General features: G+C 34.3%; 1 pseudogene across 1 annotated transcript; it reads left to right on the top strand.

Moving 5' to 3' along the window:
* Window positions 1-21149: 21149 nt before the first annotated feature.
* LOC143597329 (phototropic-responsive NPH3 family protein NPY2-like) lies at window positions 21150-23371 on the top strand (annotated as a pseudogene). Its single transcript, XR_013146879.1, has 3 exons — window positions 21150-21219; window positions 21287-22462; window positions 22732-23371. The product of XR_013146879.1 is annotated as a phototropic-responsive NPH3 family protein NPY2-like (transcript).
* Window positions 23372-23506: the final 135 nt, after the last annotated feature.

Raw genomic sequence — 23506 nt, 5'->3', positions numbered from 1 at the left:
CAGGCGTTGGAATCGGGGCTATTCTCTTACAGTTGGGACGTCCGATTGCTTATTTTAGTGAAAAACTGAATGAGGCAAAACGACGCTATTCGACATATGACAAAGAATTCTATGCAATTATTCGGTGTTTTGATCATTGGCAGCACTATTTAATTTCTAAAGAATTTATTTTACACTCAGATCACGAGGCTCTTAAGTATATTCAAGGTCAACATAAGCTTCAACCTCAACATGCTAAATGGGTAGAATTTTTGTAGAATTTTAACTTCACCATCAAACATAAATCTGGTAAACTTAACAAAGGTGCAGACGCGTTGTCACGAAAGTATTCACTTCTCAATTCCTTACAGCCCAAAATTCTTGGTTTCGAGCTTCTAAAAGATGAATACCCCATTGATCCGGATTTTGGGAACATATTTGTGGGCTGCCGTGCTTTTGGTGATTATCACATATCTCATGGTTTTCTGTTCAGTCGTCAACAACTATGTGTTCCTCGACATACAATTCGGGTGTTGTTAATTCAAGAAGTTCATGAAGGTGGATTAGCGGGTCATCATGGGATCGATAAGACTGTCTTAATGTTACAGACCCAATTTTTTTTGCCCAAATTGGTGCGCGATGTGGGACATTATATTCGACGTTGTTTGCCTTGTCATCGAGCTAAGACTCACACACTTCCCCATGGTTTATACATGACACTACCAGTACCAGTGGCATCGTGGGAAGACGTTAGTCTCGATTTCATCACGGGGTTGCCCCGTACACCACGTCAACGGGATTCCATTATGGTGGTTGTGGATCGTTTTTCCAAGATGGCTCACTTTGTTCCTTGTCTTACTACTTTCGATGCGGTCCAAATTGCCACTCTTTATTTCCGGGAGATCGTTCGTCTTCATGGGATACCCAACACCATGGTTAGTGATCGGGACGTCAAGTTTCTTAGCCATTTTTGGGTGACCCTATGGCGTAAACTGGGTACTTCACTTAAGTTCAGCACCTCAAGTCACCCACAAACCGACAAACCGAGGTCACTAACCTAACCCTTGGATCTTTACTTCGGGCCCTCATCAAAAACAATTTGAAACAGTGGGAAGACCTACTCCCACAAGCTGAATTTGCATACAATCGGGCTCCTAGTAAAACGACAGGCCTCAGTCCTTTTATGGTAGTGTATGGTATGAACCCAAAGACACCTATTGACCTTGCAGTTCTAGATACCACTACTAAGTTCAGTAAGGAGGCTAGTGAGTTAGCTGCCGATATCAAACGCTTGCATCAACAGGTTCATGATAAGATAACTAAGAGTAATGAACTTCTTAAGTATCGAAGAGATAAGGGTCAAAAACACGTTTTATTTCAGCCTGGTGATCTTGTATGGATTCATCTTCGTAAAGAGCGTTTTCCCTCCAAACGTCGCTCCAAACTAAGTCCTAGGTCAGATGGTCCTTTCCGTGTTGTAACCAAGGTCAATGATAATGCTTACAAAATTGATCTCCCGGGTGAATATGGCGTGCCCGCTACATTTAATATTGCTGATCTGCAGCCGTACTTTGATCCTAACGAACCTCTTCCAAGTTTGAGGACAAACTCTTTTGAAGAAGGGGAGGATGTTAGCCACAGGTCCGAGAACCCGACTCGAGCAACTGAACCAGAAAACCCGGCCCGATATGAAGAATCACAAGACCTGGCCAGTTTGAAGAACCAACCCAGTCTTGGGCCAGCTTAGTACAAAATGATCCAAACAATTGAGCAAGTCCAGCTCCAGTAATTCCCACGTTCACATATGTTGCAATTTTATTTCTTAATTATTTTTATTTATTTTAGCATTTCAAAAGCAGTTGTTTAATTCCCTAAAATGTGGTTACGTGGGTGGTTATTGTTTTTCCTTTTTGTATTGTAACTCGTTAATGCAATGATCAGTTTTTGAGTTCCTAAATTTTGATTCGCATGTTTTGAGAATATTGTCCATTGCTATCCTAATTGTTGGCAGAGATTAGTAGGTGATCTTGGAAGCTAGTTTGAATTTATGTGGTGTATCTGTATCATAAGTTCAGATTAGTAGTTGCCCAACGAACCATCGAGTGGTGTTATCTGTATCTCGAAGGTCCGTTGCCCATTTATAATCACAGTCGTCGGGTTATTCGATCCAATCATTAAACTTCTGGCTACCATATTACCTTTTACTTAGTAGCGGGCCTAGAAGAAAAATTGAGTAGTAGCGCGGACTAAAAAATTTGTTTATAGGTAGATGATATATAAAACTAAAAAGGAAAAAAAAAAAGTACGAAAAATTGTACTTTGACAAGAAAGTTTAGGGGTAGTTTGGTTATCCCTTAACGTATGCTAGACCTGCCCCGGTTATACATTAAACCTTATCAAAGTATGAATCAATATACATGAAAATTTTTAGTTTTGATTTCCTTGGCATGTATCTAAGAACGATTCAATTTAGTACTATTATATGAAAGAAAGAAACTTTTTTATTAGTTACGAAGTCAAAACTTACTTTTTATATATATATCATTATAAAAGTATTTATAGATACTCGAAACATTTTATAGTGATAATTATATGTGTATAATTTGTTATAGTTAAAAGATAACATTATGTAAAATTTGAAAATTGTAACTAACAGATAATTATTAATACCTTAAGCCGGGTATGAAACAAACTTTTACAATTGAATATAGAAATCAATAACTCATTTGTTGTTTCTATCAATGAGTAGGACTTAAACTCATAATATTTAAGTTTTTCTGAAATAATAAATGCCATAGTGTAAGTTAGCAAATACACATGTTAGTTGGTCATAGCCTCAAAACCAGAAGGGGGCCAATTTATATGGCACGTTATAGTCTGTCGACTGTCGAAGTCCATGGCCATGACCAGGCTGTTCGAAAAAGACATGGCTTAACGATACATTGCACGGGTGACACTTATCCATAAACCATGCCTAACCTGTCTCCATTCACCTTGATCTTCTTTTGTTATCCAACAACTATGTCAAGTAGATAGGGATGAGTAAATGTTACCGGTACTGAAACGAGCATTTTCGGTACCGGCACCAAGATTCTAAGAAAACCGGGATTGGAAAATTCAGGATCAGTAATGACCGGTACCTATATTTACCAATTTATTTGCCTATGGTGCAGGTACTGAACCAGTACCGTACCGAGATCGGTAGCGGTACCAAGTTTTTAAGAAAATCGAGATTGGGAGATTCGGGATCGGTGCCGGTTGTTTTCCAGTATGCTGTTCAACTTAAGAGGACGGATGTTGCAACAATTTAGTCAATGTAGTGCTGAGTTGTGAATGTCTTGTGCCTCGTACAATGATCTACGATTGGAATTGTCCATCAGCATAGATTATTGCAAGCAACGAATATCAAACCTACACCAATCCTCTTAAGATAACGCCACCGCTTTTGTGTGATTCCTATCCCAAAGGAACCAAGAACTTTGACATAAGACTATTTGAACTAACAAGCTTTTTTTTTTTGGGGTCAAAATGTTTTGTCCATATCCAATCCTGGGCACTCTTACAAATATATTCGTCCAAAGCATATGTCTTGTTCCATTTAATAGTGCTTCTCATGATAAAAATGAGACCATTACCAAATGTTAGTGCACTTTACCCCATACACATGTGACAATGCTGGGCACATATATATTGTTTGATGCTCGTTACAGAAATCATAATATCTTAACATTCTAATAATTAAAATATAAATAAAACTAATTGGTATTCTAAACGTGAACCTTTAAGGATATAGATGTTAAGAAAATACAAAATTAGGCTTTTGCTAGTCACTTGTTTATTGGTATAATATGTGTAGGATTAAAGTATATATATGACATTCGATATCAATAATATGATTATTAAATACATTTAACGGGTCATGGCTAATATTTTGATAAGAATAATAATAAAAGAAAAGAAAAAGAATAATAATTCCAACATTCACCTAGTCTAAGTCAAAGATTGGGTCCGATTATGGTTAGGTTCTTTTAAGTTTTAATTAAACTCAACCAAAAATAAATGTTGATTGGACCCAATGGGGTGGTAACTTGGGAAGAAATAAACCCTTTGACTTTGACCATGGAAAGTCAAAATCCAGCCAAAGCAAAAGATAAATAATTGGGAAAAGGTGGAGATCTAGTTAAAAATAAAATAATATGGAGAATCAATTCAAAGCAAAGTGATTAAAAAATGGAGTTAGTCATAATCAAGTTGGGAAGTGAGTGGAATGATTGTGGCAGAGTCAGCACCATGTGGTTTTTAAGCTCTAGATTCCCTTTGGAAAAGGGTGTTCCCTTTGGAAAAGGGTGTATGTATGGCTTTACCATTAAATTAGGCTTGAGAATGAATGAATTCAACCGGATATATTAGCAACTAGTATTTCTTCACATGACAATATAAGTATCGGGTGTTTGTGTAACGATTATATACGTATAATTGTATATGGCCATTTAATATGGAAATAAGTTTAAGCAATAATACATATCGCGGTTTCTGACTATCACTACGTAAAAGCGTTACATATGACAAACAATAGCGCTCGGTATGTAGATAACTGTTTGAAGACAATTAAAGCTTGGGCCGGAATCTTTAACCAAAATCGTATTTTTTAAGTTAGCTATTGATTATCGAGGGAAAATCCATCATAAAACTTTTCCAACAAAACAACTAAAAAGCCCAAAAAAAACTTATCTTTACTATTAGCGACGGATTGTGGAGAGAACATGTTTTGGAAATTAGTGTCCACCGACGACGACAAACTTTGTATTTACTTGCTTTTTGGTCCCTCATTAATCCGCAAGTGAAGGTTTTTTTTATGGTTTGGGTTATACGTTCCTGATCTGTTGCAAATTACTTGGGGATCGCCATTGAATAATTATGTTTTACTTTTTTATGGTTCATCGCTAATTCGTCATAAAGCACATATGAGTACTTGTGAATCTAACGGAAATCACGTAAAGACTTAATTACTGGAAAACGTTTTACTCTTTAAAAAAAATATTAAAAAATTCATTTTCTAGTAGTGAATCTTTGTGTGATTTCCATAAGATTATGTGTTTTAAAGTAGTTTAAAATCTTTAAATACTATTAAAGCAAAACAATTTTACCACATGTTCTTTTACTAGGGTGTCCACCTAGGCCTCCATATCATCTCATTTCCATTCTAAGACTCTCTAATATGTTGTCATGTGTCATCTCACATACTATTTAAACCTTAGAATTTTCCACCATCATTTTAATCATTTTAATTTCTCTCTCTCTCTCTCTCTCAAAATAAACCACATACACCATTTACTATTTACCATGTCCTCTCTTATTCATTCCACTGCCGACTCCATCTTTTGTATCCCACATGTTGCTACCGGGGTCTTTATGGAAACCCTAGGTGGCGGTGGTCGTCCGGTTGTGTTTTTCGGTTAACCTACTGCTGCCGGGTTCTATTTGGTAACCGTATGTGGCGGTGGTGATCCAGTGGTTTTTTCCGGCGAGTGTATCCAACCGCCCTATAGTTTTCGGGTTCTATTTAGAAATCCTAGGTTGCGGTGGTTGTCTGGTTGTGTTTTCCGGCTAACCTACTGTGTCGGGTTCTATTTGGAAACCCTGGGTGGCAGTGGTGGTCCGGCGGTGTTTTCCGGCGGCTGTACGCGACCTACCTATCTACTGCTTTTGGATTTTCTTTGGAAACCCTAGGTGGTGGTGGTGGTCCGGTGGTGTTTTACGGCGGCTGTACATGGCTAATTGAGCATTAACTGAAATGCCGCGTAACAAAAATCGAGCATTAATCGGTGTGTGTCACTGCTCCTCACTTCCACCCATAATTTCAGTTGTTATTTTGTTATTTTGTTACCAAATACATTCCATTTTTAACTTAAATACATTCCAGTTTTAAGGTTTAAATACATTCCAGTTTTAACTTAAATTTTATTTTGTTATTTTGTTTTTTTAATTAATGATAAATCCAAGATTAAGAGTCCATCCACTGTTGTTCATTGTTGATGGTGTTTGGTTTGGCTTTGTTGTAGGTGAATATTGGGTTGTCCGGCAAGGTAATATCTTTTTCCGGTAAGGCTTTCAGATATGGTTTTATATTTATTTTAATTGTTATTTCTTAAACGATTACAATTTCGAATTTTAAATTTCAAATTTAAGTTAAATTTGAAATTTGTAAATGGTAAGTCAATATTCCAAAACGTCTAAACTTACCATCATTACAATTTATTATTTTCTAAAACGATTTGATTTAAAAAGTTTAAATTTCCAAATTTAAATTAAAGTTGATTTTTTTATTTAGTTGTTGGTCAAACGTTTAAGTTGGTAAGTTAAACGATTTGATTTAAAAATTTTAAATTTCCAAACGATTTGATTTAAAAAGTTTAAATTTCCAAATTTAAATTAAAGTTGATTTTTTTATTTAATTGCTGGTCAAACGTTTAAGTTGATAAGTTAAACGATTTAATTCAAAAAGTTTAAATTTCCAAACGATTTGATTTAAAAAGTTTAAATTTCCAAATTTAAATTAAAGTTGTTTTTTTTATTTAATTGATGATCAAACGTTTAAGTTGGTAAGTTAAACGATTTGATTAAAAATTTTAAATTTCCAAATTTAAATTAAAGTTGATTTTTTTATTTAATTGCTGGTCAAATGTTTAAGTTGGTCAAACATTAAAGTTCAATTTAACTTTAAGTTGAACTTTTTAAATGGCTGATTAAACAACATTCATAATGTCTAAAATTACCAACACAAACTTCAAATTCCTAAGTTTTGAGTATTTCCTAATTTTCACACATAATGAGACATAAACGTCACAATTAATGCTAATGAATGTCAACATTTGGTTATGGAAACTGTTTAACAATTAATGCACTATAAAAATTCAAAATATTATTTGAAATTAAATTCTAAAAAAAGATATATTACAATTGGTTATGGAAAATTTTTGTTTCCATTGTCAATATTATTATGTTTATTAGTTTCCAATCTCCACAATCTTTCTACATTATACGTTTGACTAATTTATAATTAGACATAAATGTCACAACTAATGATAATGAGTTTGTAACAAAATTGAATGCAAATTTCAAAGACTGTAATAAAATAATATTAATTATGGATCGCCTGAAAAAAGTAATAATTTCAAGGTTACATTATGCCATGGTTTTTGTAATATTTTTTGTATTTAGGATTTTTGACTATAACAAATTTCGTTTAACAATTTTGGTAAACAGATTTATAACTTAAATAAACATTTATTATATTCTAATTTAATCAAATCATATAATGAAGTTGAAAGTCATTATTTGTAATTATTATTTTTTACGTGTATTCAAATTAATAATTCAAATATAAAATAAATAAGTTGAGTATAATTTATTTATTTTTGGAATTGACTATGTGGGTCGGTGTTTTCTAAAATTTTTAAAGTTAATAACTTCATTTAATATTGTTGACCGACTATTAGTTTTGATAGTTCCAGAAATTTTGATAAACAGATTTATAACTTAAATAGCCATTTAATATATTCTATTTTAATTCATTTTTCTAATATATACTCAACATAAAATGTCAATTTCTTAAATACGTGTCTATTACATTTTCTGTTTTTACGGTATATTCATATACGATCGTTAGTAATGTCTTTAATAATATTCTCATTTAAATATAACAATTAATTTCCACGTTTTTAATATATTTTTTTATTAAAATACGTGTATATATGGTATATATATTTTGTATCATATTTTTTCAACTTTAAATATTTTTAAAGTCAACATAAAGTTTTTAATCTTTCCAAATTTATTTGAAAATTCATTTATTGTAAAACGTTTTTATGTTTTGCAAGTTTAACAAAATATTAATGTCATTGATTTAAAATTTTGTTGCAAGATTGGTAAAAAATTAAAAAAAAAATCATAATTTTGAAGTTGACTAATTCCATTTTTTTAATATTTTGTAACTATTTTGAAATATTTCAAAACGGGTTGTTTTAAAAGAGTATCAAATTTGTTATCTATACAATTACGACCAAAAAGGTTTTTATTGATATATCTTTTCGGTTTAATGGTTTAAGTTATAAAAATGTTTTATGTTGTTATTTTACTTTGTTTGTTGTTGTATGTTATTTTGTTTTAATAAAAACAACAATTTAATAAAAACAACTTTATTAATGTTCAAAGATATAAAGTTTAATAATAACTTGAGACATTTTAATAAAAACAACAATTTAATAAAAACAACTTTATAAAAACAACAATGAACTTGAGACATTTCATTTCAGAGATATAAAGTTTAATAATAACTTATGAACCAACCAACCAAACTTCATTGATGTCTCTATTGATCAAACATATATCATACATATTTAAAACAATGTATAAAACATAGATAAACATTAAAGCTTGTTATTATCATTATTTTAGGTTATTATTATTTTTTTATATGTATATGAATTATATATATATATATGTAAATATATATTTAATTTATTTATGACGTCATCCGGGTCAACATCGGTCCGCCCTCCCGGGTCGGTCCGGCCTTTGACCCGGTAAGACGTCTGGGTCGACATCCTGGCCAGGTCTGAAAACATTGGTTAACATGTAACTTAGGTACATTTCTATCAAATAAAATACACAAAACACTTAGAATGTATGTGTAAGATGTAATTTACTGTATCACATTTAATGAAGAATATCGTATAAATTAAATTATGCTTATTAGACCATTCGTAGTGGGGCGTTTTGGAAGGGAAAACGCACCCAAAATGCAACCCCCCCACCCCACCCCCACTAGTGTTTTGATTTTCAAAATGTATGTCAACGTTGTACGTGTAGAAAACGTTGAAGTTGGAAGGAAGTTGAACCAGAAGAAGGATGTAACCAATGAAGATGAGAGGTGAGAGAGTTTTGGTTTTTTTTAAGCCTTTTCCACTATAAATATCCTAAATACACATACTTTTTTTTTACTTTGACCCGATTCATCCTTTTTTCCCTAACCAAATTTTTTATCCGCCACTGGCCAAGTCAAAGGCCATTTTATAACTATACCATATATAATATATAAAGTTTTAATACACTGGTTAATAAACAAATCGTTTGCAAGATGCCTTTGGTAGCTTTTGCAAACTGTAACAGCTGAAATACATCTATAAATAAACGGGAAGAAATAATAATAATAATAATAATAATAATAATAATAATAATAATAATAATAATAATAATAATAATAATAATAATAATAAATGTTTGATTCGGTTTTACAAGTTATCATCTGGAAAAGGGTCAGCATGAAGGAACGAGCGAAAAAATTTCATTGGCTTGCAACCTTGCCAAATTCGCCAAGTGGTTCATCATTTCAATAACTAGCAATATAACAACAATTCAAAGAACTTTTCAATTTCATATATTTATGTTTTTGTAAATGATATATAATTAAATTTGAAGATTGATAAATGATAATTAACAAACAATATATATAACTGACTTGTATTATAACTATAAACTAATTCAAAACTGATTACAATAAACTTTGGTTGTGATAGTGGTAGTGATAGTGGTGAGTGATATCTAACCCTTAGTTAGTAGATCTATTTTTGTTAGTTAGTCAACTTGCCAACGACATTCATTTATGTCCAACTACTTGACATAAATGTCTAACCACCAAACTTATAGCCAACTACATTAGTTATAGTCAACTACATTAGTTATTGGCAACTATCATACAGCCTCTTAATCCCATACACCATAATGGGATACTTAGGCCCGGACTCGACATGTCTGACTCGGTTAATTAACAACAACATTCACCCCCTAATTTCTGAGTCGGATTTCGGGAGGTCTTCAGCTCCAAGTAACTCGTGCATCTCCTTGAACGTCTTTACTTCTTTAATTTTGGAACCGGCTACCAAGAGATCATCAAGATATACCACAATAATCAGTATGGAGTTGGTTGATTTCTTCACGTATACGACTTGTTCCTCGGTACACCTTTTGAAACCATCTCACTTAGAACTCCTTTTAACTTTGAGTTCCAAGCTTTGGAGCTTGTTTTAGCCCGTAAAGAGTCTTCGATAGCTTATACACTTAATGACTCTCTCTCCTTCCTTTACGAACCCATCCGGTTGTTTGACAAACACTTCTTATAGTAAATCACTGTGTAAGAAGGCGGATTTTACATCCATGTGATGTACCTCCCATACTTCACTCGTGGCTAGGGCTAGAATAATTTGAACTTTCTCAAGTCAGGCCACGACTGCGGACACCTTATCGTAATTCATCCCGTGTCGTTGTACATACCCCTTTGCACCTTATTTTGCCTTGTACTTGTTTACCGACCCAGAATTTTTCTTAACTTTGAAAACCCACTTTACCCCAATCGGCTTCACCCCGTTAGGACGAACCATAAGATTCCATGTGTTGGTTTTCTTGATGGATTCCAACTCGGCTTTCATTACTTGAACCCACTCTATACTTTCTTTTTCTTCTTCATATTTATAGGTTCGTCTTCAATTAAAAGCATTAAATCTTCATCAAGTACATAATCATCAAGGTATCTTGCTAGAACTGACACCTGTGTGGACCTCCTAAGTATCAGACCTGAACCGTGATACAAAATTGAGTTGTTGCTGCTGTTCAGGTTAGATGATGAGTCCAAGCGTCTACTATTTGGGCCTGATAATGAGCTCGAGCTGTTGTTCGGTTCGGAAACATACTCGTACTCGTTTTCGTTTTCGTTCTCGAATTGCACATCTTTCTCTCCCCAATCGATAACAAAATCTTGCCAAACACGCTCATCGACCGTTCAGTCGTATTCTCGGACCAGTTCCACCCTTTTCCTTCATCTATGTTAACATCCTCACTAACCATAACTTTCTTTGTAGTCGGGACAAATAAACAAAAATCCTTGGAATCATTCTTGTTTCCAAGGTTCGAAAAAGTGACCGGTTAAAATGTCGGTTTTAATAAAATGTTGATTAATGATTATATTTATATCAATTATTATATACTTTAATGATTTAATATAATACAAATATTATATAATAAAGCTGAAAAAGAATAAAAACATCAAAAACGGGCTGAGAGGGATTCGAACCCGCCCCCAGCCAATCAGACCTTAACACACACACCCTAGCCATCTAGGCTAGGGTGTCAGTTGGTTTAAATTTCATAATAAAAATATATAACCAGACAAACGCACAACCTGATCAAACTATGAACTCTAGCAAAATCAATCAACCAAATCGTTGAATGTTTGGCCGATTGATCATGGGATTAAGTTTGTTGGACTAATGACGAAATAGAAACACAACATAGTTACTTACAAGGATGATTAAATGAAGGTTAATTAGGACGAATAAATGCTGGCAATAATACAAACTAAAACTGATATGAACAAGCTGCGACACTGAAATTGGTTATACGGCTTTCGTTGGCGATGACACAGAGAAGGGGTAGATGCATGCAATTGTATTATGGTGAACTGATTAGGTATATTACCAATTTAGGTTAAGATGGATTATGTTATTATGCTAATATGTATCAAAAGATCATAGTTTCCTAATTAAAATCGTTGGTGAGCTTGTTAAGGCAAAGAGAATAAAACCCAACAATCAATTCCAAGTTAAACACAAAGATTAAGGTCCAAGATATCTAAACGGGTCACGGGTTGAGAACTGGATAGGGTAATCGGGTTTGGGTAAACGGGTTATATTAATTATAATATCCATATTTGCTGACTGGTCCCTCAACTAAGGATAATGATACAAAAATCGGATAAAGTATGGTTTAGAGTTTCAAATGTATATCGTTGAAATTTATTTATATATATATATTAAATAACTATAATACAAAAATAATAATAACTCGATAGACGCGATAATTTATTGATAAAAATTCTCGAACATCGAAACGGGTCGGGTAATGGATACAAAATATCAAATGGAAAAATCCGAGTTGTTACATCTTTTGTCGAGTTCAGACTGCCGACTTTCAAAATCTGTTGTTCGGGTATGGTAAAAGTAAGGCGGCCGCCATGTTATTTATCTTTGCATCAGTCGTACCAGGATTTATCGCGCATTCCATACGCTATGCACATTAAAAATAACCTTTATGCGGAGTGCCTATACTGTGTAGTTTGTTGTTGTTAACATCAGGCATTGAAACGAGCCCGAGCTACTGCCATGCTTGGCTAGCGGCGGTGGTGTAGTTGTGTTACCCATGACTTATCAAACCAAACTCGTTTGAGCAATCTATGATTGAACCTATAGGTCGTTCAACCAGAGTATCAACACCTCGATTTCTCTCCTTCTTAGCAGCTTGGATCGAAACACCTTCGTTGTTGACTTGATTGGTTAATTAGCGTGTTCTTGAACCAAACTCATATACCAATTCAAAATGATAAATGATAATTAACGAACAATATATGTATAACCCTACTTGTTTTATAACTAGAAACTAACTCACAACTTGTTATAATAACCTTTGGTTGTGATAGTGGTAGTGATAGTGATAGGTGATATCTAAACCTTACTTGGTAGATATATTTATACTAGTTAGTCAACTTGCCAACTACATTCATTTATGTCCAACTACTTGACGTAAATGTACAACCACCAAACTTATGGCCAACTACATTAGTTGATGTCAACTAACATATAACCTCTTAATCCCATACACCATAATGGGATACTTAGGTCCGGACTCGAAATGTCTGACTCGGTTAATTACCAACAAAAGTGTTTTACTGCTTCTTTGGTAACTTTATATATGTATAAGAATAAAACTATTTTAAAAACATAAAAAAAACAACCTAAAATTGTAATAAAACATAAAATTACAATCCCCATTTTACGTACTTCTTCTTTGGTCTTCTATGCATTTTCCCAGACACGCCCTGCTACGTGTTCAATGTCCTATTATAGGTTGCATTTCTTATGGTCTCGGTACTCTCGTTGCGATGATCTCTTACCTTTGTTATGTTTTCATTTTCGTTGGGATTGCGTTTTGGCTACAACCGCGGTCTTGGTTTAGGTTTCGGTCTCGGGAGTAGTTTGATATTGGGTGTAGCGAGGTTGGTTAAATGCAATTTGAACATTTGACCAAATGTAAGGAAATTTGTTCGGGTTTTGAACCATTTGGGGTTTATAACATTGTGTTGCATCAAACATATTTTGGTTTATGTTGGGTTAGTTTCCTATACACGAGTTGGTTTGGTTGAATAGACAAATTGTGCAGAATAAAGAGATAAATAATAGAGATTGTGTATGAAGAATGCTTATAAAATACACAAAGTTTTTGTTAAAAAATGTATATAAATTGGAGTATTTATAGAGTAATTTTTTATTATTTTTCTTAACGGCTAGATACGGGGAATTGTAGTCCCCATGCCCACTTTCACGGACAGACAGCGTAGGGTTCCACACGCTCCACACACATGTAGCAGACCATGCCCACTCGCACGACGAAATTACATATGCCCTTAGTGAGTTACCCTAAACTTAAATTTGGGTTTGTGATCCTTTTTATGTTCTAATTTAAATTTTCAACGGTTACAAATTTCGTGAAACAATTGTCTAACTTGTTATGACGGGATGAAAAAATGGTAAGGGTTTTTTTAGACAACTTTGCAAGATTTCATTAGAATGTAAGAATTCGTTCAAACTTTTTTAACGACAAATTCATTCACACTAGCAAAGGAAAGTTGATTTCCAGGTCATTAATTGATCAACTGAACTAAACATGATTGGAGTGGAGTTAATTCCAATTCCGATGTATTCTATATAGAAAACGAAACCTTAGAGTTTAACATACAAAGGGTTTTATTTTATTAAACTTTTGATACTTTTGTGTCGTCTCAAACTAAAGTTATTAGAAGCAAAATACCCTTCCTTATATCGTTCTTAAACATATGTACTGCTACATAATAATTCAAGTAACACCCACAATATTAATAGTATTTTCACGTATGAGAAATCCACTTGGAACACAGAACGAACATGATTCGACTTTTAATTATTGTGCGCAACACGGCATGAATAAATATATAGGGTTGTGTTCGTTTCAGCTGTTTAACTTGTCATCCCAAAACCTCTCAATTTGCAAGCCCAACACGACCAACATTTTTCGATGACATATAATATAAAAACATTAACTTCCATTAGATCGTTTATAAAGGATCCAAAAGCTCACTAGTGCCTAAGTTTACAAAAACACCAAACTATTTTGGACCATCCAAGAGGCGTTTGTGAAACAACATGTTAGACTGTCATAACTTGCCCTACGAGCTTCACTCCCTCTCTTCTACTTTCACTGATGTCACACCTTGTCGCTCTCTTCCCCGTCCCAAAAAAACAATTCATGCTTAGAGCACATGCAACGCTCTTGCGAGGAGGAACTAGGAGGCATGAAGTTTCGAATGCTTATGTGGCAGAAAAATTTGTGTTGGAAGTGAATCTTGTATATGATGTTTGTGTCATTGATGGTTGGTTAATTTGTGTATATTAAAGTTCGTTTATTTCTTAGTTTTATCTGTTATTTGTGGGAACTTCGATACTTCATACGTGTGTATTGTATTTTAGATCATAGACGTTAAAGTACTTAATTTGGACCTGCTGATGCATGTGATGAAGACTCGGGACGGCCAGCACGCATAACAAGAGGGAAAAATGATTTTGCTGGTGACATGGCCCATCGCGATACGCGATGGGCAGGCTTGAGGACCCATCGCGTATCGCGATGGGACTTAAATGAGATGTTGACTTATGGTCCAAGAACCCATCGCGGCTCATGCGGGATATTTAGGGTTTTAAGTTATTATCATCTTTGACGACCATATCTTCTCATAACCTATTCAGGGCGATTTTCAGAGCATACGAAGGCCGATTCCACCATACCGAGACCACATACATGTTCTATTTCATTATTAATGACGACTTTCAGCAGCTGTTAGACGATTTTGGGTGAATTCTAGGGCTACCAATCATCTCTTGATCAATCCTAATGGCCTTCCTCATCATAATTGAAGATCTATCGATGATGATGCTCGGCTAGTCTTCTCGAATCATATCCGGGATGTAAAGTCTGTATTACTTTCAGTTTTCTCATGTATTAAGAACACATACTTTGTAATAGTTGATGATTATCTATGAGTATTGATGTTTAGTATTGTTGTGCATTCAGTCGGTTTAGGTTTACGTTGATCAATACGATTAGTTTGTCAGTTGCTATAATAATTGCTCATAGGATTGTTTTGATTAGTTGAATACAAAGAAGCATACAATTGCCCTTAGTTGAGTCACACTGGCAGGGACTGTTTGATAACCAGTGTCGTGTGCTAGCGATTGTTGATGCCTAAGGTTTAGCTCATTAATCAGTTTGTGTTAATCAGTAATAGTTCATCTGTTAGGTTGCATGAGATTATTATTTGTTTGCATTATTGAGCCCCAGGTGTGATTTGCTTTTGTTAATTGTTTGAATTTGTGAATTTGCTTAATCAGTATCAAAACTCAATCTTGTTTGCTTGTGTGATCAGCACTCCACTTTATTACTTCATAATATTAGAAACTGGTTTCACGTTACACTGACTACATACTCCTCGTGGTTTGACACCCTACTTACCCTAGCTTTCTTAGGTGATTAGAAACTGCTATTAATTGTTTTTGACTAGATAGCGACAGTCTAGCATCAATCATGTGATGTTTAGATATGCAAACCTCCTACAAACCAATCGTGGTATTTCGAGTGCCCAAGATGAGTATAGAACATTAGCTTTATATAGACCTTTTTTCCTAAAATTTTTGTCCAATTAAACATAAATAGACTAATTGCTAAATTACAAGTCTTTTAAAAAAAATAAAAATTGGCCGGTTAGACATTTACAAACTAAGGAGATGTTTGACAACCAATACACTAGTAAGGCAGTAAGTGTTGAATCGATAAGAGGTGTAAATGATCAAGAGACTCTAGGCCAATAAGTTTTGAGATAATGTTGAATACACCGATATGGTAGTGATTGGTGGAGGAGGTGGTGTATGGGTGGTAGACTGAGGTTATGAACACATGTGAGTGATAAAACACTACTAGAAAACTGGGCATTTGCAACCGCCAATTCAGTCGCAAATCGGTTGCAATAGCCCTTTTGCAACCGATTTGCGACCGGTTTCGATTGTCGGTTATACCTTGGTCGGGAATTATTTCGCTGCCATTTTTTGTGACCGAAAATATGTTTGTGACCGATTTTGCAACCAGATTTTTAGTTGTAAATTTAGCTACTAAGTTTGCGACCGAATCTTTTTTGCGATCGATTTTGTGACCAAATCTTTTTTGTGACAGTTTTTTGTGACCGAACATCTAGCGACTGTATTGCAACCGCATTTTTTATGACTGACTTTGCAACCGAAAACTTTCACGACCAATTTTGCAACCTAAATTATATAGTAAATTATATATAATCTAATTCATTTTTTTTAAGACAAAACTATTGTTGCAGAATGCCGGTTGTTAGTTGCAACCACATACTTTTAACAATAATATTATTATCCTAGATTATTAGTTAAAATATTTAAATTATACAAACAAAAATTTGAAAATATTAGTTACCCACATACACATACAAAAATTAGTTACAACAAACCATTCATTAAAGATAAACTTGCGTATAGAGTCGTGTGATTATACAAGAAATGGAATTTTAGAATGTTGACATACAAACACTATCGATCTATTATTCTTCACTATAATTAAGAGCTATTTTTCCAGCTTATTGTCTTGCTTTCCATTCAACTTGTCCTCTTCCCATTTCTTCTATATTGAATTCAAGTGTTTGTTTTTTGTGTTCACTCATTTCAATAGTAGAATCAGCAGAAGATAATTATTCTTATTAGACAACTCTTCTAGTTTCACCATGAAGAATGACCTTTATACCATTAGCACTTTTTAGGATGACAACCGAAAGGTTGTGAGTGGGTTGGTGGAGGAGGTGAGAATTGATATATTTAAATGTTTTTTTTTAACTTAAGTAAATAAAAATTAATATGTATTTAATAAATATATAAAACTATATACTTTTATAAAATATTAAAAAGAAGTATATATATATATATATATATATATATATTATCAAAATAAATATACTTTTTATTTTTATGAAAGAAAATTTGTGAGTGAAATTATGTTTACCTTTTTAATAAAATTTCTAACTCGTTTGCCAAGCATTATTTTTGTAAATACTATGTTTAGCAAGTATTCGTCATTCATAACTGGTCATCATCTTATGTATATAATAAAGTTTGATGTGTATGATACGTATGTTATCCCCAAAAGTAAAAGATGAAAAATTTGTGTGAATTACTCACATTGAAAGTAGGCACATGGAGAGATATATAGTAAATAACTTAACTTATAAGTTAAGCAAACTGAAAACCGAACACAACGAAAAATCCCTAACATGAGGTCAAAACTGTAAATAAATAAGAATAATGATAATTAAATATAATAATTAATCATATATGATATTTTTAAGCGAAAACAGTATATTAGTTTTTAAGCGAGTTTACGACTCATATCCGAACCGAATATTTGATTTGAGCCTTTGAGGTCAATTTTGGGTCCAACATGATCAAAGCACAAATAAGTTTAATATTGAAGGAACATCAACTAATTTGGGTTAACTCATGGTCTAAATTGAAAGCCCATGTTTAGTTCATAACATAAACCCTAACTTGAATTTGATTCAGTTGAACATGAAATCCCTCAACTCAGTTGAAATTAAGTTAGGGCGTTCATTCAATGGCTAACTAACAATAAAAAAAGGAACTTACTTGAGAATTGTATGGGGAACTAGCTAGGTGATTTAAGATTGGAAGACCCGTTTGACTTTTAAAATTCAAACCCTGAAGAACACCTTGGTTAAGCTTGAATTCGAAAAGGAAAGTGAAATTAATGAATTGAGTAGTAGGGAATAATGATAATAATCTTTTGCTTATATAGGAATCAGAACTAGGCTTTATGTTTATCACTAATTATGAGATTATTCGTTTAAACTTAAAAGCATGAAGATAAAGACTAGAATATGATATTGTATAAGAATTGGAATTAGGCTTCATATCCCATACCCCTATAAACGATTTTGTTTGTAAAATAAATGGAATATAAAGCATACGTCTTTACGCCCAATTCATCCTACCTAATATTAGTTTCTCCTAATGTCCTCTTTTTGTGCTACTTGACCTTCCTTAACTATTATCCCTGAAATTAATGTAATACTTCATTATGCATTCGACAATTTCAGCACATGACCCCTAAAAAGTATTTCAAACCCCGAAATTTAAAACTACAAAATTACGAATATAATTCAATAACTTTTTATTACTTTCAAAGATATTATGTAAAACTAGTGACAATATTTGTGACCAAAACTATTAGGCGCTATATTTGTTACCATTTTGTGATCGTCTAGTACTCGTCTTTTTTATTTTTTCCAACTTTTTTTAAGTTAGCAGCTGGATTTGTGACTGAAACAATTTTGATAGTTATATTTATGATCGGTTTTGCAGAGGACTTAACTTTTCTTTTATTTTATCTTTTAGTTTTAAAAAATGACGACTATATTTGCAACTGAACAATTTTGTCCAGTAATTTTGCAACCAATTTTGTGACCACGTCATTTTTTCTTTTATTATTCTTTTTTAAATCAACATATTTACAACCGAAACAACTCCGGTCTTTAAATTTGCGACCGATTAACGACCAAACTAATTTGGATTGCTAATTTTGCGACTTTGTTATGATTGCTAATTTTGCAACCAAACAAATTTGGTCGGTAAATATGCGACCGTTTTGCGACCAAGTTTTGCGACAGATTAACGACTCGAACTCGTAGATTTTGCGACCGATTTTGTTTCGGTCGCAGATTTTGCGACAGATTTTGTTTCGGTCGCAGATTTTGCGACAAATTTTGTTTCGGTCGCTAATTTTGCGACCATTCTGGTCTGGTCGCAAGTTTCGGTTGCTTTTGCCCATTTGTGTAGTAGTGAAAAGGTAAAATATTCAGCATTATTTTGAAGCTTAATGGGTAAGAGATTTGTTAGCCAGTTATGGTAAACCAAACACACTTATTGTAGACTAATTCAGATGTAGTCTCCTAATATTCTATTAAGAGGTTACCAAGGGGGTGTTTGTGATTCTTTATTTTTACCTCCTTATAACTTATTAGAAGAAGTGATAAGTTACAAATGTTTAACTTATCAAAATTTCCTCTCATATAATAAGAAAACCCAAACATTTTTTCTTAACTTAACATAAGTTATATAAGTTATAAGGAGGTAAAAATAAGGAAAATTCCAAATACCCTTTAAACAATCCCTAATTGTGAAGGTTTAGTGTTGCACGTAAAAATGAGTGGTTCTAATAAACATTGGAAATCTAATATGAAACTGACGTGAACGTTTCAAAACTCATTACACATCCACTTTACACTTGAATACAATATTGTCTGATTGTCTCTCTTTTCTTTTCATTAAATTTCCTTCACTCTCTCACTAAAATCAAACTCTAGAAGGTATCTTAAACTTAAAACAACATTTTTTGTTTAAAGAATATCTCTGATTTTGTAAAAGGAATTAAAGACGAAAGATTCTGTTTTCCTTTCCACAAAAAAAAAAAGATGTTCCTATATATCAACCTATGTTGGTGGGTTAGCATGACTTGATGTTTACAAAATTAGACAAACATTGAAGCAGGCTGGCTAGCTCATATGTGTGAACCCTCGGATGGGCAAAAGTAAAATTGCACTAATTTTGACGTTATTTTACTAATCTCGTGAAAATAACGTTAAAAGTGGCGGAAGGTTAATCAGGCATAGGGCACATGCACCAATCAGCCGGTGTCCCGATGATTGAGTGCTATGTGCCTTGTGTCCAAGGCTTGATGCAAAACTACTATCGAGCCGGGGGTCTCACCGGAAGCAGCCTCTCTATCCCTATGGGATAGAGGTAAGGCTGTCTACATCTTACCCTCCTTAGACCCTACCATAGCATTGCTATTGGTGGGATATACCGAGTACAATGATGATGATGGTGATCCGTGTAAAATTACCACTAGTCTTTCTTGTTCCAATACATGTCTGTCTTTTCTTCTGCAAATTAAAGCCACTTTCTAATTTGTATCTCTATACATCACACACATGCATTATGTAAAAAGATCCTGTTATGATCCCACATTGACCAAAAAAGGTAAAGAATATATTGTCTGAGGTTTTTGTATTTTAAATATATATTGATTCAAGTGGCCTGATGGATGCATGATCAACCGATCGATCACACATTTGATTCTGCTTACTAAGATTGATCTTGTTGGATTCTGTTTGTTTTCGTTTCTCATTGTCTTAACATTTGTTTAATGTCAACCTGAAGATTAGTTTTTGTTATTGTAGTATAGAGAGAGAAAGTGTAAGTATAAATATATAAATAAGTGTGGAGGAGTGTGTGTTACTGTTGGTTTTGTCTCCTGTGCTGACCGGACTCCGTGGGATTTGCCGCTTAACTAGGACACAACCTCTCACTTCCTTCAACTTAGTTATAACCATCATCATTTTCTTTTCTTTCTCTCTCACATACTGGTGTGGTGTGTGGTGTCTCAAGATTCTCTTTTTGCAAGTATATATGTTTATTTATACCCTTTTCATTGGTGTTTTATTTTCTTCTTGTTAAGTTTGAAGGTGGTTTTGTTTTGAGTTTTAGGAGTTTGGATGTGATTGGGAGTTGTTTAGAAGGTACGTACTGTTTCAAGATGAAGTTCATGAAACTTGGATCCAAACCTGATTTATTCAAGAATGATGATGGCAACAATGTCTGGTAATATATATTTTTCTATATATTCAAGATGATCCTGAAACATGATAGGTTCCGTGCATGGTGATGGATTAGGCATGCACCATATATAGTGCACACCAATTTCATGATCAGTCTTTCATTTATGATTTATGTTTTATGCTATTATATATTATATTATTGGATCTATATATATTTCCCCAAATTTATATTCTTGCTCCAATATAAAATCATACCCACAAATGAAAATGTTATGTTAAAACTGTTTTAACAGACAGAAAGATCACTCAAAAGATAACAATCTTGCAGGTTTGTAACATCTGAGTTGGCAGCTGACGTCATCATCAATGTAGGAGATTCAAAGTTTTATTTACACAAGGTATCTTGATCTTGATCTAGACATATATAATAAGCATTAATAAACTTGTAACACAATTCAATCGCAGTTTCCACTTTTATCAAAAAGCGGTCGATTACAAAAGTTAATCGGAACCGCAGACGAAGAGATCAACATCCACGAAATCCCAGGTGGTCCGACTGCCTTCAAAATATGCGCCAAGTTCTGTTATGGCATGACAGTAACCTTAAACGCACACAACGTTGTATCTGCATACTGCGCTGCAGATTACCTTGAAATGCACGAAACAGTCGATAAAGGAAACCTCGTTTACAAAATAAACGTGTTCATGAATTCGAGCATCTTCCGAAGCTGGAAAGATTCCATCATCGTCCTTCAAACCACGCGTTACATGACATCATCATCACCCGAAGAGCCGAAACTAGTCAACCTTTGCATCAACTCCATAGCTTCAAAAGCCTCGGTTGATGTGTCAAAGGTTGACTGGTCATACACTTACAACCGGAAGAAGCTTCCAGAAGAAATAGAACCCAGAAATGAGTTGAATAATGCACTTAGAAGCCGGACGGTTCCAAAAGACTGGTGGGTTGAGGATTTGGCAGAGCTGGAAATCAGTTTATACAAACAAGTTGTTGTGAGTATTATAAACAAAGGTTTGGTGTGTAATGAGGTTATTGGTGAAAGTTTAAAGGCGTTTGCGTTAAGGCGATTGCCAGGTTTTAACCGAAGTATCGTGCATAGTGGTGATGTTTCGAAAGCAAGATCAGTGGTGGATATTATTGTTCGGTTATTACCGAATGAGAAAGGTTGTGTATCGTGTGATTTCTTGTTAAAGTTGTTGAAAATGGCGGTTTTGGTGGATTCGGGGGAGATGGTGAGACGGGCTTTGTTCAAACGGGTTGGTCAACAGCTGGAAGAGGCGAGTGTGCAGGATCTTTTGGTCAAACGGGTCGGTCAACAGGCGGATGGTGATAGTGGGTTGAGTTATGATGTGAATGTGATTAATGAGATAGTGAAGGAGTTTGTGGATCAAGGTAGGATTAGTGAGTTTGGAAAGGAAGATCATGAGGTCCAAGAAACAGGGGGGATATTGTCGGAAGCTTCGAAGTTAATGGTGGCTAAATTGGTTGATGGTTACTTGGCTGAGGTGTCAAAGGATCCAAATTTACCATTAGGAATGTTTGTTGAACTTGCGGAAATGGTGTCGGGTTTCCCTCGACCCGCTCATGATGGGTTGTATCGCGCCATTGATATGTATCTTAAGGTAAAAGATTCTGTTTGGTTTCGGTTTTTTGGGGTTCTATCAATTGTGCTTGGAAGTTTTCGGGCCGAAACAAAAGGGCCTAGAATAATAATAAGTTTGCGCCTAAATTTTGTTGTAGTAAATACTTAACTGATTATTACATATTTGGTTCAAATATTTCTGGGCTACATCAATTATTAAAATTACTGTAAATTACTTAAAATCGGTTTTTATGCTCGACTTTTGCGGTTTTGGTTGACAGCAAAACTGATCTATGATTCTTGATGCAGGCACATCCGGGGATTACCAAAAGTGAAAAAAAGAGAATATGCAGACTTATGGACTGCAAGAAGCTATCAGTGGATGCATGCTCACACGCGGTTCAAAACGAGCGGCTTCCTATGCGCATTGTGGTGCAAGTCCTCTTCTTTGAGCAAGCCCGAGCCGCCACGTCTTCTGGCAGCAGCACTCCCGACATTCCCAAACCAATCAAAGCTCTAAATGTCTCTAGTGGAAGACCCGCATCGGGCCCTGAAGATGATTGGGATGGTGTTGCAACAGATTGAGGAACTCAAGGCTTTGAAGGAGGAATTGGCGGCTTTAAGAATGAGGAATCATGGCCGAAAAGCACTGTCTCGGATAAGGTTTCGGTTCCTAGAGTCAAAGGGTTGCTTTCGACTAAGAAAATATTTTCAAAGATTTGGTCGAGTAAAGGTGGAGTTGGAGAGAATAGTGGGTCGGATTCATCCGAGAGCCTCGGTTCTACTAATCCAGATGATGCAAAATCGACCCCGACACGAAAAGGAAGATATTCAGTCTCTTAAGCCTTTTATCAAATACGTGGCTTGCGTTTTTATAGTTTTAAGCAGAAAGAAAATAAGAAGTTTATTATGAAGTTATGTAATCGATTAGGCGTATGATACTCTATATCGAACCGACTTAATCAAAATTCTATTTATTATGTGATCTGTTAATCTCAGTCTCTTAAGCATTTCATCAAACACTTGGAGTGCGTTCTTATAGTTTCCAAGTAGAAAGAAGCACAAGTCTTAAATCATCTGATCT

The sequence above is a fragment of the Bidens hawaiensis genome, unplaced genomic scaffold, assembly GCF_021521415.1.
Source record: "Bidens hawaiensis isolate Kalapana, Puna unplaced genomic scaffold, B.hawaiensis_p1.1 tig00048126_1, whole genome shotgun sequence".
NCBI classification, from domain to species: Eukaryota; Viridiplantae; Streptophyta; class Magnoliopsida; order Asterales; family Asteraceae; genus Bidens; species Bidens hawaiensis.
Note: the sequence above shows the minus strand (reverse complement) of the source record. Positions and strands in the feature narration are given on the sequence as shown.